A 15705-nucleotide genomic window follows, 5' to 3' on the forward strand; every position below is an offset into this window, starting at 1 on the left:
GCTGTACCATATAGTAATTCTATTTTCAATTTTTTGAATAACTTCTATGCTACTTTCTGAAATGACAATACTGATTTATAATACTACCAGCGGTATGAAAGGGCTCCCTTCTCTCTGCATCCTTACCACGCTTATCATTCATTTTTTAAATTTATTTTTTAATTGACACATTGTAATTGTATATGTTTAAATGGTACAATTTAATGTTTTGATAAATGTGTGCATGATAGGATGTTCAAATCAGAGTAGTTAGTATATCCATTAGCTTGTGCATTTATCCTTTCTTTGTGGTGAGAACATCTAAGAGACCTCTCTTTTAGCTATTTTAAAGTATACAATATTTTACTGTTAACCATCCTCACCCTACCACACAATAGAACATCAGAAGTTATTCCTCTTGCCTAATTGTAACTTTGAGCCTGTTGAACAACCAACCTCTCTTCATCCTCCCCTCCCCAGACTCCGGTATCTCCTGTTCTACACTCTGCTTCCATAAAATCAACTTTTTTTAGATTCCACATATGAGAGAGACAATGTAGTATTTCTCTTTCTGTATCTGGCTTACTTAACAAAATGTCCTCCAGGTTTATCTATTTTTTTCAGTAACAGGCTATCATTCATTTTTATGGCTAAGTAATATTCCATTGTGTATATATACAACATTTTCTTTTTCATCTATGCATTGTTGAGGATTTAGTTTGATTCCAAGTCTTGGCTATTGTGGATGGTGTTGCCATGAACACAGAAGTGCAGAAATCTCTTTGACATACTTATTTCACTTCCTAAGGATATATACCCAGTAGTGAGATTGCTGGATCATATGGTAGTTCTATTTGTAATTCTTTTTTAGGAAATTCCATGTTGTTTTCCATAATGGTTGTACTAATTTTCATTCCCACCAAAAGAGTGTAAGGATTTCCTTTTCTTTACATTTTCACTGAAATTTATCTTTTTGTCTTTTTGATAATAGTTATTTTTACTAGAGGGAGGTGGTATCCTATTTTGGTTTTGATTTCCATTTCCCTCAAGATTACTGGTGATGAGCGTTTTCTTAGATGCCTATTCTTTTGAGAAATGTCTATTAAGCTATTTAATCTGAATCTTCTCTCTTTTTTATTAGTCTAGGTTTAATAAAATTTGTTATTCTTGTTTTTTTTTTAAAAAAAAAACCAACTCTTCTTTTTTTGATCTTTTAAATTATTTTTCTAGTCTCTATTTTATATTTGCTCTGAGCCTTATTATTTTCCCCCTTCTGTGAATTTTGGACTCAGTTTATTCTTTTTTTTTTTTGTTTTTTTTTTGTTTTTTTTTATTTCTTCAATGCTAGTTAGGTTGTGTATTAGATATTTTTTTTGATGTAGGTGTTTATCACTGTATTCTTTTGCTATGCCCCATAGGTTTTAACATGATGTATTTTTATTCTCATTTGTCTCCATAATTTTTAAAATTTCTTTACTGACCCGTTGGTCATTTAGGAGCATTTTGTTTAGTTTCCATGTATTTGCAAATTTTCCAATTTTTCTTGCTGATATCATTGTACTCAGAAAAGACACTTGGCACAATTTCTTTTTATAATATCTTTTAAAATTTGTTAAACTTATTTCTTGGTCTAACATGATTTATCTTGGAAAATGTTTCATGTGCAGCTGAAAAGAATGTGTATTCTGCAGCTGTTGGACACAATGTTCTGTAAATAGTTATTAGGTCAATGTAGTCTAAGGTGCAGTGTAAGTCTGATGTTTTTTGTATTGTCTTTCTGTTTGCATGACTTTTCTACTGTTGAAAATGGCGTGATGAAGTTCTCCCATTATTATATTGTATTTGACCTCTCTCTTTAAATATGAAACTTTAAAATAGTTTCTTATTATGCTTGGGTGTTCTGATGTTGGGTGCATATATACTTATTATTATATCCTCTTGTTGAATTGATCAATTTATCATTATATAATAACACTCTTTGTCTCTTTTTTACAGTTTTTGAGTTAAAGTGTATATTATCTGATACAAGTATATGCTATTTCTGCTTGTTTTTTGTTTCTGCTTGCATGGCATATCTTTTTCTATCCTTTTATTTTTAGTCTCTGTTTGTCTTTAATGGTGAGGTGAGTTTCCTGTAGCGAGTATATAGTTGGATATTCTTTATTTGTCCATTTAGCCACTCTGTATTTTTAATTGGATAATTTAATCCATTTAAGATTATCATTTCTAAGTAAGAATTTGCTTCTGCCGTCTTGTTAATTGTTTTCTGGTTGTTTTGTAGATCCTCTGTTCCTTTCTTCCTCTCCTGTTGTTTACCTTTGTGGTTTGGTGGTTTGCTGTGCTGCTAAGCTTTGATTCCTTTCTCTTTCTTGTTTGTATGCCTGCTTTAATTTCTTTCTTAGTGGTTGTCATGGGGCTAACATTAAGAAGCTTGTAGTTATAATAGGCTATTTTAAGTTGATAACAACTTAACTTTGATTGCATAAAAATTTTCTAGATTTTTTCTACCCCACACAATCATATGTTTGTTGTCTGAATTTGCACCTTTATCTGGTGTGTGTTCTTTAACTTCTAATTATAGCTGTTGTTCCTCTTAATTGTTGTGACTTTTAACCATGAGAGGATTGAAAAGCTTATAAAGCACAATTATAACACTGAAGTGTTCTGATTTTCATTATAAATTTACATCAACTGGTGAGTTTCATATGTGTATTCATAAGAGTAATTATTGTCCTTTTGTTTCAAGTTCTTGCATTTCCTTAAGTACTTCTTGTCAGGCTGGTTTAATGATGATGAATTTTCTCAGCTTTTTATTGACTGGAAAGGTCTTTATTTCTCTTTTATTTCTGAATAATAGCTTTACTGAATGTAGTATTCCTGGTAACAGGTTTTTTTTTTCTTTCAGCACTTTGAATATATGATCTCTTTCTCTCTTGGCCTAGAAAGTTTCTGCTGAGAAATCTGCTGATAGTTTAACTGAGATTTCCTTTTATGCCACTTGACACTTATGTCTTATAGCTTTTGACATTCTCTCTTTGTTTCTTTGACTTTTCAGTTTGATTATTGTGTACCTTAGAGAGGATCTTTTTGTATTGAATCTAATTGGGGATTTTTGAACTTCTTAGATCTGGATGTCCATATTTTCTTGACTTGACATTTTCAGCATTATTTTATTAAATATGTTTTCTATGATTTACTCCGTCCTTTCTTCCTCTGACATTCTCATAATGCCATAATTTGTTTTCTTAGTAGTGTTCCATAAGTTTCATAATCTTTCTTTAAAAAAAGAAGTTTCTCCTTCTTTTTCCCCTCTGACTGGAATATTTCAAAATACCTTCTTGAAGTTCAGAAATTATTTCTTCTGCTTGATCTAGTCTGTTTAAGCTATCAATTGTATTTCTTATTCTATTCATTCAACTATTCAGCTCTAAGATTTCTGCTTAGTTATTTTTAGTGATCTTTATCTCTTTGCTAAATTTCTCCTTTAGATCATAATTGTTTTTCTGATTTCAGTAAATTATTCTTCGGTATCTTGTACCTTGCTAAGTTTTCTTAAGATCATTATTTTGAATTCCTCTTCAGGCAATTTGTAATTTCTTCTACTTCTGGGTCTACTATTGGGGAATTATTGTGTTCTTTATGGGATGTGATGTTTCCTTGGTTCTCATGTTTCTTGTGTTCCTACATGATGTCTGCGCATCTAGTGGAACAATCACCTTTTCCAATGTTATGAAGCAGGTTTTGTAGAGAAAGACTTTCTCCTGGAGAGGATACCTAGGGTGTTGGTTGGGTATGGTATGTTGGTTTGAGTTTTGAATATACTCAATAGTGTGGTCTCTGTGAAGTATCTTCAGATGTGATTCTTGTTAGCAATGTCTGTCACTGCCTAGTGGCCTAGGCTGTGGGAATTTGTGGTGGCAGTGGCATAGTTTTGCTGGAGGTGTAAGCACCAGCCTGGCTGTCAGTCTGGATGTATACATGTGGGGCAGGCCAACTGGCTGTGCAGTTTGGTCTCTGGGAATTTTAGTCACCCATAGGTATGCTGTTCAGCCAGACATGAGTGCAAACACATACAGCAAGCCAGCCGATTGTGCAATGGGCTCTTAAGACAGTGAGCTTCTGCTAAACTGGCTCTTGGGCCAGGTGCAAGCACATGTGGCTGCGGATGCAGCAGGCCAGCCTGCTATAAGGTGGGCCCTTATTTTTTTATAATAAGCAATCTATCAGGTTTGAGGTAATATTTTATTTTTGTTTTAATTTTCATATCTCTGATGATTGGAGATGTTGAACTTGCACATATATATGTATGTATCTTTTGGCCATTCATATGTCTTCTTTTGAGAAGTGTCTATTCAAGACCTTGATTTTTTGAATGATGCCCACTCACATTGGTGAAAGTGGATCTTCTTTACTCAGGCTGATGGTTCCAATGCTAATCTTTTCCAGAAATGTACTCTGATACAATCAGAAATAAATAATATTTCACTAGCTATATGGGTGTCCCTTAACTCAATCAAGTTGACACATAAAGTTAAACCATCACACCCACCCATTGTCAACTTGACACCTATACAAACTTCCTTATACCATAGTCAGTTTACAAATCATATAATAACAAGGTCATAATCTCCCCTAACATGACACAACTATCCTGTGCATAACTAAAAATATACCAATCTCTTCCTTAGTAGAGGAGGTAAAGCCCTTGAGTGATGTTTCCTCTTTCCTTGATATCCCATAACTTAAGCACTAAGACATAAAATTAATAATACTTGAATACCAAAATGAAATCAATGCATTTTATGTTATATGATAAGAGACTAAGAGAAGAAAGAGAAAGAAAACAAAATTATTTGCTTAATGTGTATATATATATATATGTGTGTATATATATATATATATATATATGTAGTTCTAACAAAATAAGGAGGAAATACTCATGACAATTACAGTCCTCCATAGTCATAGCTGGTATTTGTAACTACCTTATTTCTAAGGTGGTTTTGTAATAACTTCCAGGTCATTGGAGTCATTGTTGTGTCTCCTGGGGGAAGCATTCCCACTTTGGAACTAAGACTTTTAGGCCACAAGAACATAAAGTCATGGGAACAGAAAGCAAAAATTTAGCTTGGGAGTCTCAAGGGATAATAGTGAGTTGTGCCTCTCACATTTTCTTTTCTTTTCTTTTTTGTTTTTTTTTGTATTCACAATGATTTATTTAGCAAAAACAAGTTGAACTTGAAGGTACAAGCCTTTTGTAGAATATGAGCTCCCACTTTTTGTTGCAGTTCTTTTGCGATAAACATTAATTTGTTTATGCAAAATCTGAGATATTGCTTTAAATATCCACAGCTAGATTTGGCTGCAGTGAGCAGAGTTTTGTATGTCTGCTGAACATTAAAATATACTGAGGCAGTAAGAAGCTTTTTTTTTCCTATATAATTATCACAAGGAAGATTTTCTTAGTGGGCTCTAATGCTAATGCTCTTCTGAGACTGGGGTGCCTCAGTACTCAAATGTTCACACTGCATCATTTTCCCTGGAGATTTGGTGATGTTAAGAATGTGTTTCATTCTCTTCAGGTCCAATGACATGCCTTGCTTCTGTAGTGAAAAATAATAATCATCAAAATATTGCAGTGCTATTTCAACTGAATATCACTTTTTAACATCAGCCTATAAACAAAACATTGAATATTAAATTATAGTTACAGAACAGAATGTGAATGCTATAAACCCTGCGAAGTGAAAGTAATGGTCAAGTTGACAGAAGTCAGGAGGTAGGAATAGATGGTAGGCAGGAGATGTGATGTAGGGTGGGGCTCTAATTTTTTCATCTAATGTAATAGGTGGTCAAGAGAGAAAATTAAAAGCTAATGAAATAACATATGAAGGCTTACAGATCTTATTTAAAGTTATAAAGTTAAGCAGTAGAAAAACTAAAAATAATAGTGCTAATAACACCTGTTGGGGAGGGAAAGGGAGAAAATATAATTAAGATATACCTAATGCTAGATGACGAGTTGGTGGGTGCAGCGCACCAGCATGGCACATGTATACATATGTAACTTACCTGCACATTGCGCACATGTACCATAAAACCTAAAGTATAATAATAATAATAATAATAATAAAAGAAAAAAAAAAGAAAACACCTTAAATCAGTAATAAGTAGCTCAAATTGTAAAAACTGATGTAAGAGAATGTGCTTTAAATCCTATTCCCAAAAGCTTGAACTCTTTTGAACCATTTCAGTAATTTAATTAAGAAACCTATTAGTGATAAACTAATACATTCTTAAGTCAGATTAACAGTACTCAGGACATAACCATGATTGATGGCTGTTGGGTAGCACAAAGATCGTTCCTAGAGAGAAGATATTATTCTGAAGTAGCCTCTTAGATCATGTAGCCAGGGTTGTGATTCTAGGTTCAAAAGATTTATAACTATACACATCTTACAAATAAAAATAAGACAAGGAGAATCATAGAAAAACAGAAAGTCAAAGTTAGAGGAAGTCTAGAATTGAACCCCTACTTTTTATTGAGGAGGAGACTGAGGCCTCAAACTTGCCCAGTAACACAACCAGTTATTGGAGAAATCACAACTAACAGGTGTTCTACTGACACCTGGTCCAGGCTGTGGATGTGTCATGTTGTTGCTACCACAGGACTCAGGCAACATCTAATGACTGGGGTCTCTGCTGAGTCTGCTGGCTCAGCCAGTCAGTCCATGTAGGGCTCAGTCACAAATCCCCAGTCTATTCAAAGTCTGGCCTGCCTTGTCCATCTGTCAGCTCAGACAGTCATGGGGTTTTCATGCAGATATACCAACCAGACTATGGCAGAAATGAAATAGCAAAGTCCCATTGATTAAAATTTAAAAAGCACTAATATCCATTATTTAAAAATCAGATTATACAGAATATTAAAAAAAAGGAAAGTTTTCTGTCCTACTCCCCACTCTGAGTTCCACTAACCTTTGGAGTCACAGTTTAGTCATTGGTGGTCATAAATATGTCCAATGTCTCTTTCATGATTTCTCAATTATAGATATTAACTTTTTGACTCAGTGATACAAAAGCCTCTCACATTTTCACCCTTTGATTCCCGGACCTGTGAATCCTGGCTATCAGAGAAAAGTACCATGTATTAAACAGCAATTCAGAGCACATACAGCCTTCTGGAGAACCTTGTCTCAGCCCTGAAAGATGTTGCCACCTAGCTCGTGCTATGACCAGGTCTTCAAAGGGCCATTCCACTGTTCTGTCAAGCCAGCTGCTTCAGGATGGTGAAGAACATGCAGGATGGTGAAGAACATGATAAAACCAGAGAATTCCATGAGCATATAGGCACATCACCACTCTCCTTTTGCTCTGAAGTGAGTTCCTTGATCAGGAGCAAGGCTGTGTGGAATAACTTGATGGTGAATAAGACTTTCTATAAGCCAATGATGGTAGTTTTGGCAGAAGCGTTTCATGTAGGAAGACAAATCTGTATTCAGATTAAACATCTGTTCCAGTAAGGACAAAACACTGTTTCTTCCATGATGGAAGTGGTCCAACATAATCAACTTGTCACCAGGTAGCAGGCTGACCATGCCAGGGAATTGTGCCATATTAAGGGCTCAGTGTTGGTTTCTGCTGTTGGAAGATTGGGCACTCAGCAGCTGTCATAGGCAGGTTGGCTTTAGTGAGTGCAAATCCATGTCACTAAGCCTGTATGTAACCACTATCCCTCCCACCATGGACACTTTGTCCATGAGCTCATTGGGTAATGACAAGGATTCCTGGGAGAACAAGCTACTTAGCATCCACAGAATAGTTCAACCTATTCATCTGATTATCAAAATACTCCTCTGCTGAGATTACCATTTAACAGGTATTCACATGGGACACAAATATTCTCCAATTTCTTACCTATTTGAGAGCTCTCTCTCATAAAAACAGTAGTTACCTATAGATGATGGCAAGGCCTTCCTCCAAAATCCTGAAGGTTTGTATTACAATTCGCCTATAGGTGCCTATCAAAGGCCTTAAACATCCATGGAAGTTTTAAGCACTAATGGATCTGCTGAATCATGTAAGCCCACGTGGCAGAGCAGCTTACACAGCAGCCTGGACCTGTTGCAGAGCCTTCTTTTGTTCTAGGTCCAACACAAAGCTAGTAGTTTTTTAGGTCACTTGGTAAATGGGTCAGAGTGATACAACCAAATGAGGAATATGTTGCCTCTAAAGCTCAGTTAGGCCCACCATTGTGCTTCTTTCTTGGTCATAGGGGGTTCCAGATGCAACAACTTTTCTTTCACCTTAGAAGGAATATCTCAACATGTCTTACCTCAGTGAACTCCTATATATTTTACTGAGATAGAAAGCCCCTGTATTTTAGTATGATTTATTTCCCACCCTATGATACACAAATGTCTTACCAGTAATTCTAGTGTAGTTTCTACTCTTCATTCACTAGGTCTGGTCAGCTTAATGTCATCAATGTAATGGACTACTGTGATATCTTGTACAAAGGAAAAGCGATCCAGATCTGTGCAGAGTAGATGTTGATGTAGGATAGGAGAGTTAATATATCCTTGAGGTAGGACAATACAGCGGAATTTCTGGCCTTACCAGCTGAAAGCCAACTATTTCTGGTGGGTCTTATGGACAGGGGTGGAGAAAAAGGTTTATTCGACAAATTAATAGCTGCATATCAGGTACCAGGGTGTGTGCTCATTTGCTCAAGCAATAAAACCACATCTGGTACAGAAGCTGCAACTGGAGTCAACAGTTTGTTAAACTCATGATATTTCACTGCCATTGTCCAAGATCCATCTTTCTCTGCACATGCTAAATAGAAGAGTTGAATGAGGTTGGGGTGAAAACCTACTCCTGGATCTTTCAAGTCTTTGATGGTGGCACTAATTTCTGTAGTCCCTCAAGAAATATGTGTATTGCTTTTGGCTAACTGTTTTCCTAGGCAGAGGCAGTTCTAATAATTTCCATTTGGCCTTTACCACCATAGTAGCCCTCAGTCTACAGATCAGGAAATCAGTGTGGGGATTCTGTCAGCTGCTAAGTATGTCTATTCCAACTATGCATCTGGAACTAGGGAAATAACTATAGGGTGGGTTTGGGGACTCTCTAGCCCCACTATATGACAGACCTGAGCTAAAACTACATTGATCGTCTGACCTCCATAAGCTCCTACTCTGAATATAGGACCAGAGTGATGGTTTGAGTCTCCTGGAATCAATGCCAATAGTTCAGTGTCTAGTAGTATTCAGAAGGTCTGATTATTTCTCTGCCTCTAACCCACTTACCCTGGTAAAAAGCTGTAAGATTAATATAAATTTTTGGTAGTTTATCATGGGTCTTACTCAATGTGACCCAGCATCCTCTTTATCAAGACCTTCTAAGTCTGTAAACTGGCTTAAATCTGGTAATTGAATAATGTGCCATGACTCTCTTCTTTTATAATTTGACTTAAGACTTTTGTTAAGCAGATCTGGAACTTTTCTGCTTATACAGATCTAGGCTTCCTGTTTATTTTACATCTAGAAACATTATGATTAGCTAGCCAATTCCATAAGTAAGCATGAGCCAGACTATCTTGATTGCTGCTTTGACTCTGCTGTTTATTACAGTACCTATGCCCATCTTGTCTTTGTTGGTTGAGTGTTGCCACTCTGAGATCCATCCACCCACAGTGCATATAGGTTTTCCAATTGAATGGCTGCAGTTTCTGCTCTAAGGTCTAGCCTACCAATAAAAGTGATCACAAAGCTCTTGAAAGATTCTGGGGCTCCTTTCACAAATTTATTGTTTGAAGTATTGGTAAAAAGATGAGTCTTCTGAACCCTCCAGTATGGGTAAGTATGTCTTAAATGACAAATTCGCTCTAACATTACAATATCTCCAAGGCTTTGAATCCCTTCTTTTCCATTAAACCAAGGAATCCTGGGCATTTCTGATTTTTTCACATTTTTTTCATCCATGCTTCAACCAAACAACAAAACGAACTGGTTACAGTCCTTTCTAACTCCCTGTGTGCAGAAATCTCTGCTTAATGGGCCCATATTAACAAATTTTACCTGTTCCAACTTTGTTTCTTCCACCATTATCCCACACCATTAATATTTTTCCCTATACAAGTTCCTTGTGTTTCTGCTTGTATAAAGTAGAAAATTCAAGTTGTTCTTTTGGGGTGTAGTATACCTCTTCAAGGGTCACACTTTGTGTCTCACCTTTAGGAACAAGCTGAGGCTTGAGTCCCATTATAGGTTTAGAAGCAAAGAAGAATGGTGGGTGAGTCCTGAGGAGAGTCAGCATTATCTTCATACTAACTGTCTCAGGGAAGGCCATTGCCTTTTCCTTAGGTGATGCAGGGCTAATTCCTTCAGAAGGCAGTGGGAAGGCAACATCACTATGGGTGGAGAGGTCACTACCTCTAGGGAAAGGGACATCATGTTTGTCTGCTGGGGTTGGAAAGCCAGTTTTGCTAGGGGAGGACAAACCACTTTCATTGGGGATAGATAGGCCATCTTTACCGGGGTTGGGGAGGCCTCTTCTGGCAAAAAAGACTCATCAGAATTTAGGGGCTTAATGTCCCCATCATCATCAGAATCTCCTCACACATTCTTGTCCCAACTTATAGGATCCCATTCCTTCCCAATCAATGCCCTCACTTTAGCAATAAATACCTTGTAATGCTGGGAGTTCAACTTGAATTGTAATTCAGCCAATCACAGGATGATGTCCTGACTTTTATTTTCAGCCATTTCAGGCCTGTGACTCTCCTTCAGGGCATACACACAAACTCTTAGATCATTTATGGGTACTTGAACTGGAATGCAAATCCCTGAGCTCATCCTTTTCTATTAGCACTTTGTCTAGTGACATTAGTAGCAACCAATCAATGCCGTTAAATTATTTAGTTTTCCACAAATGTTTGAAAGTATATTCAAAGTTACTTATCTCCCTGCTTCTTGTAAGTGGTTAATTATAAGTATTTAATGCAGATATTTTGTGTGTTTCTAGAAATAGTTCATGCCAAGAACTATCAGTGCTCTCTTCACTATTGGAAACAGAGTCATTAGAATCTTTAAATCTAATCAGATTAGAAAGCCATTTTCAGAAGCCCAAAACCAAATCAGAAAAGGTCATCTGTTTTTCTAGAATTGCTCTCATTACCAAAGTCTGCATTAGTTAGGGTTCTCCAGACAAACAGAACCAGTAAGATATATATATATATATATACATATATATATATGTAGAGAGAGAGAGAGAGAAATTAATTATGGAAATTGGGTGACATGATTATGAAAGCGAAGAAGTCCCAAGATATGCCATCTTTAAGAGAACTAGGAAAGTCAGTGGTGTAACTGGGTCTGAGTGTGAAATTCCATGAACAAGGAGGCCACTGGTGTAAGTGTTAAGTCCTAGAGTCTGAAGGCTCAAGAATCAAGAGCTCTGATTTCCAAGGGCAGTATAAGATGGATATTTCAGTTCAAACACAGAGAGAGAATTCACCATTCCTCCACAGATGGGAAGATGTCCAGTCACATAAATGAGGATGACTATCCTTTACTCAGTCTACCTATTCAAAGCTAAACTTTTTAGGAACCCTCATAGACATACTCATAAATAATGTTTTACCAGCTATCTGGGCATCCCTCTGCCCAGTCAAGTTGACACATAAAATTAACCATCACGAGAAGAGAGAGCAAAGGGAGATAAAAATAATATATGTGTTAAGCCATTCTTACATTGCTATAAAGGAATACTTGAGACTGGGTAATTTATAAGAAAAAGATTCAATTGCTTCTCGGTTCTGCAGGCTGTTCAGGAAGCATGGTGCCCACATCTGCTTCTGGGGAAGCCCCAAGAAGCTTTAAGTTATGGCAGAAGGCAAAGGGGGAGCAGGCACATCACATGGCAGAAGCAGTAGCAAGAGAAAGAGAAAGTGGAGGGGGAGGTACCACACACTTTTTTAAAAGACCAGCTCTTATGAGAACTCACTCACTATCAAGAAGACAACACCAAGCCATGAGGTATCTGCCCCCATGATCCAATCACCTCCACCTCCAACATTGAGGATTACAATTGTATATGACATTTAGGTGGAAACAAATATCCAAACTATATTATAATAGTTAATAATTTTAAAAGATACCTTTATTATTATTATTATTATTATTATTATTTTGGGACAGAGTTTCACACTGTCGCCCGGGCTGGAGTGCAGTGGTGCGATCTCGGCTCACTGCAACCTCCGCCTCTCGGGTTCCAGTGATTCTCCTGCCTCAGCCTCCCAAGTATCTGGGATTACGGGCGCCCACCACCATGACTGGCTAAAAATTTTTTTTTGTATTTTTAGTAGAGGCGGGGTTTCACTATGTTGGTCAGGCTGGTTTCCAACTCCTGACCTCGTGATCCACCCACTTTGGCCCCCAAAGTGCTGAGATTACATGCGTTAGCCACAACCCCCAGCCTTAACGATAGCTTTATATATAGTGATTAGGGAACATGAATCATTAAAATGTTATTGGAGATTATTTTAAGATGGCAGGTATTTAACTGATTTTTACTTTCCTCTTTATATCTTCAAACAGTTTTTGACTTTTTATAATGTGTATATGTTTTTCATAATCAGGAACACTTGCAGCTCTTTTCCTGATGGGAGGAGAAGTACAAGCCTCAGCAAAAAATCGTGTCTTAGAACTCTTGATACCATTGTACTTTAGCATCATATAATAAAGACCCTAATATCATTAAACATCACTTGTAACTAACTTTCCCCTATGTGTCATTCTGCAGAGGAAGAATTAGCTGCTTATGTTTACATAAGGCTGCCATTCAGTGGGAGTTGTCCTTCTCCTTGTATTTCTCTCTGGCAGTGTAGTAGCAATTAAATGCCTTGTGAGTTAGAAACTGAAAAAAAAATCCTGTTTCTTAGGTTATAGAGCCAAAGTTCCTATCTTGATACAATAAAATTGTAAAGATAAATAGTATATTCTGAGGTTGTCAGCCATTCAGCTTCTTCTAATAACATTTTTTCCTTTATCTTTTGCACCCTAACACATCCATTACTTCCTTCATCCCTTCTTTGACCATTCTCCAATTAAACTTGAGATAAAGCTAATGAGTCTCTTTAATTAAATCTCTAGTCCAGACCGCTCTCCTGAGTTCCAGAACTCTTTTATTCAAAAGTTTTACTCGATATCTATATTAGTCCATCCTCACGCTGTTATAAAGAACTGCCCAAGACTGGATAATATATAAAGGAAAGAGGTTTAATTGTGTATTAGTCAGGGTTCTCCAGAGGGACAGAATTATGTATATATGTATATATGAAAGAAAGTTTATTAAGGAGAATTGACTCACATGATAACAAGGTAAAGACCCGCAATAGGCTGTCTGCAAGTTGAGGAGCAAGAAAGCCAGCGGTGGATCAGTCCGAGTTCCAAAACCTGAAAAGTAGGGAAGCTGACAGAGCAACCTTCAGTCTGTGGCCAAAGGCTCGAGAATCCCTGGGAAACCACTTTTGTAAATCTAAGAATCCAAAAGCTGAAGAACTTGGAGTCTGTTCAAGAGAAGGAAGTATCCAGCATGGTAGAAAGAGAAAGGCCAAAAGACTCAGCAAGTGTACTCTTCCATCTTCTCCTGCCTACTTTATTCTAGCTGTGCTGGCAGCTGATTAGATGACGCCCACCCAGATTGAGGGTGGGTCTGCCTCTCACAGTCCTCTGACTCAAATGTTAATCTCCTTTGGCAACACCCTCACAGACACACCCAGGAACAATACTTTGCATCCTTCAATCCAATCAAGTTGACACTCAATATTAACCATCACAAATTGACTCACTGTTCCACAGGGCTGGGGAGACCTTAGGAAACTTACAATCATGGCAGAAGGGGAAGCAAACACTTCCTTCTTCATGTGGTGGCAGGAAGGAGAAGAATGAGCAAAGAGGGACAAGCCCCTTATAAAAACATCACATCTCATGAGAACTCACTTATTATCTTAAGAACCTCAGCCTGTGGGTAACCACCCCTATGATTCAATTACCTCCCACTGGGTGCCTCCCATGACACATGGGGACTATGGGAATTACAATTCAAGATGAGATTTGGGTGGGGACACAGCCAAACCATATCAATATCTGTTCTTGGATGCTTCAAAATCCTATACATCAAAACCAAACAAAAAAACCAGCAACAATAAAACAAACACTGATCTCTCATCTTATAACCAGCTCTCAAATATCGTTCTCTAGAATTCCCAGATTCAGTGAATGGTATCATCAGGTGAACAAGGTAGAAAACTAGGAGTTGTTTTTGTATATAGTTGTTGTCATCTCTTCTCACATTCAATCCACTGACTGTTGTTTTGATTTCTTAACATAAACATCTCTCAAATTAATCTGTTTCTACTTCATCTGTACTGCTAGCACAGCATATTAGTCCACATTATCACCATCTCTCACTTGAATATTCTGTGTTTTTTTGTGTGATGGTCAGTCAGGTGTGGACAAAAAGGAAACACAGGAGATGTGCAGGAAAACAAAAGTTTATTATACTTACAGGTTCTAGAAACAGGAGGCACAACACACCATGCAAGGCCACATGGGGAGGCCTCAGTATAGTTAAGAGGCAGGAAATAGGAACAAGGAGAAAGCCTAGGCCAGAGCATTTATTGGGCTTTCTCAGGGAAAGGTGTCAGAACGGGATAGTTTAGGATGGGCTAGTTTGAATTTCAACTGACTCTGAGCTATTGGGAGGATCCCTCGTTGCCTGGTACCTGGCCTGGCAGGATTAAGGCAGAGAAATATTGCCTCCTGAGGTGTATCAGCCAGATAGAGAAGATATGGCCTTGGATTGGTTGGTCTGCATATTAAGGCATGCTCCAGGAGTGGAAAGGTGGGGGAGTCATCTTTCTCCTGGCCCAGTGGCAGAGCATTCCTGGAAAGGAGAGAAAAGACAGAAGAGCCGTGAGACGAGAGCCTACCTATGGGCCATTACTCTTAAGCACCATCTACTGGATCACGGCCCAAACTACACCACCAAAAAAATACTCTGCTACTATACACCCCTGTGAAACCAAGGGTAAGAATCTAGCCACAAGTAAAGATGCTGTACAGACTCTTGGCCTTCTGAAAGTATCCAGAAATGAAGCCAATTGACTATACTCAACTTATTCAACTTACGCTTTCACAATTAAAGGAACACCAGCCCTCCAAGATGAGAAATAGTCAGTGCAAGAATTCTGGCAATTCAAAAAATCAGAGTGTCCTCTCACCTCCAAACAAGCCCACTTGTTCCCCAGCAATGGTTCTTAGCCAGATTGAAATGACTAAAACAGCAGACATAAATTTTAGAATCTGGATGGCAAAGAAGCTCATTGAGATTCAGGAGAAAGTTGAAACCCAATCCAAGGAATACAAGGGATCTAGTAAAACGACCCAAGAACTGAAAGACGAAACAGTCATTTTAAGAAAGAACATAGCCTTGAAGTTGCATGTTATGAAATATATATAGTATATAGCTATATAATATATAATATATTAATATATAGTATATGGTATGTATTTATATATTATATATGAACAAAATTGAACTTCTGGAACTGAAAAAATTCACTACAAAAAGTTTATAATACAATTGGAAGTACTAACAGCAGAATAGAGCAAGCTGAGGAAAGGATCGCAGAGCTTGAAGGCTTGAAGACTGTACAAA

The sequence above is a fragment of the Pongo abelii genome, chromosome 2 (genome assembly GCF_028885655.2).
Source record: "Pongo abelii isolate AG06213 chromosome 2, NHGRI_mPonAbe1-v2.0_pri, whole genome shotgun sequence".
NCBI classification, from domain to species: domain Eukaryota; kingdom Metazoa; phylum Chordata; class Mammalia; order Primates; family Hominidae; genus Pongo; species Pongo abelii.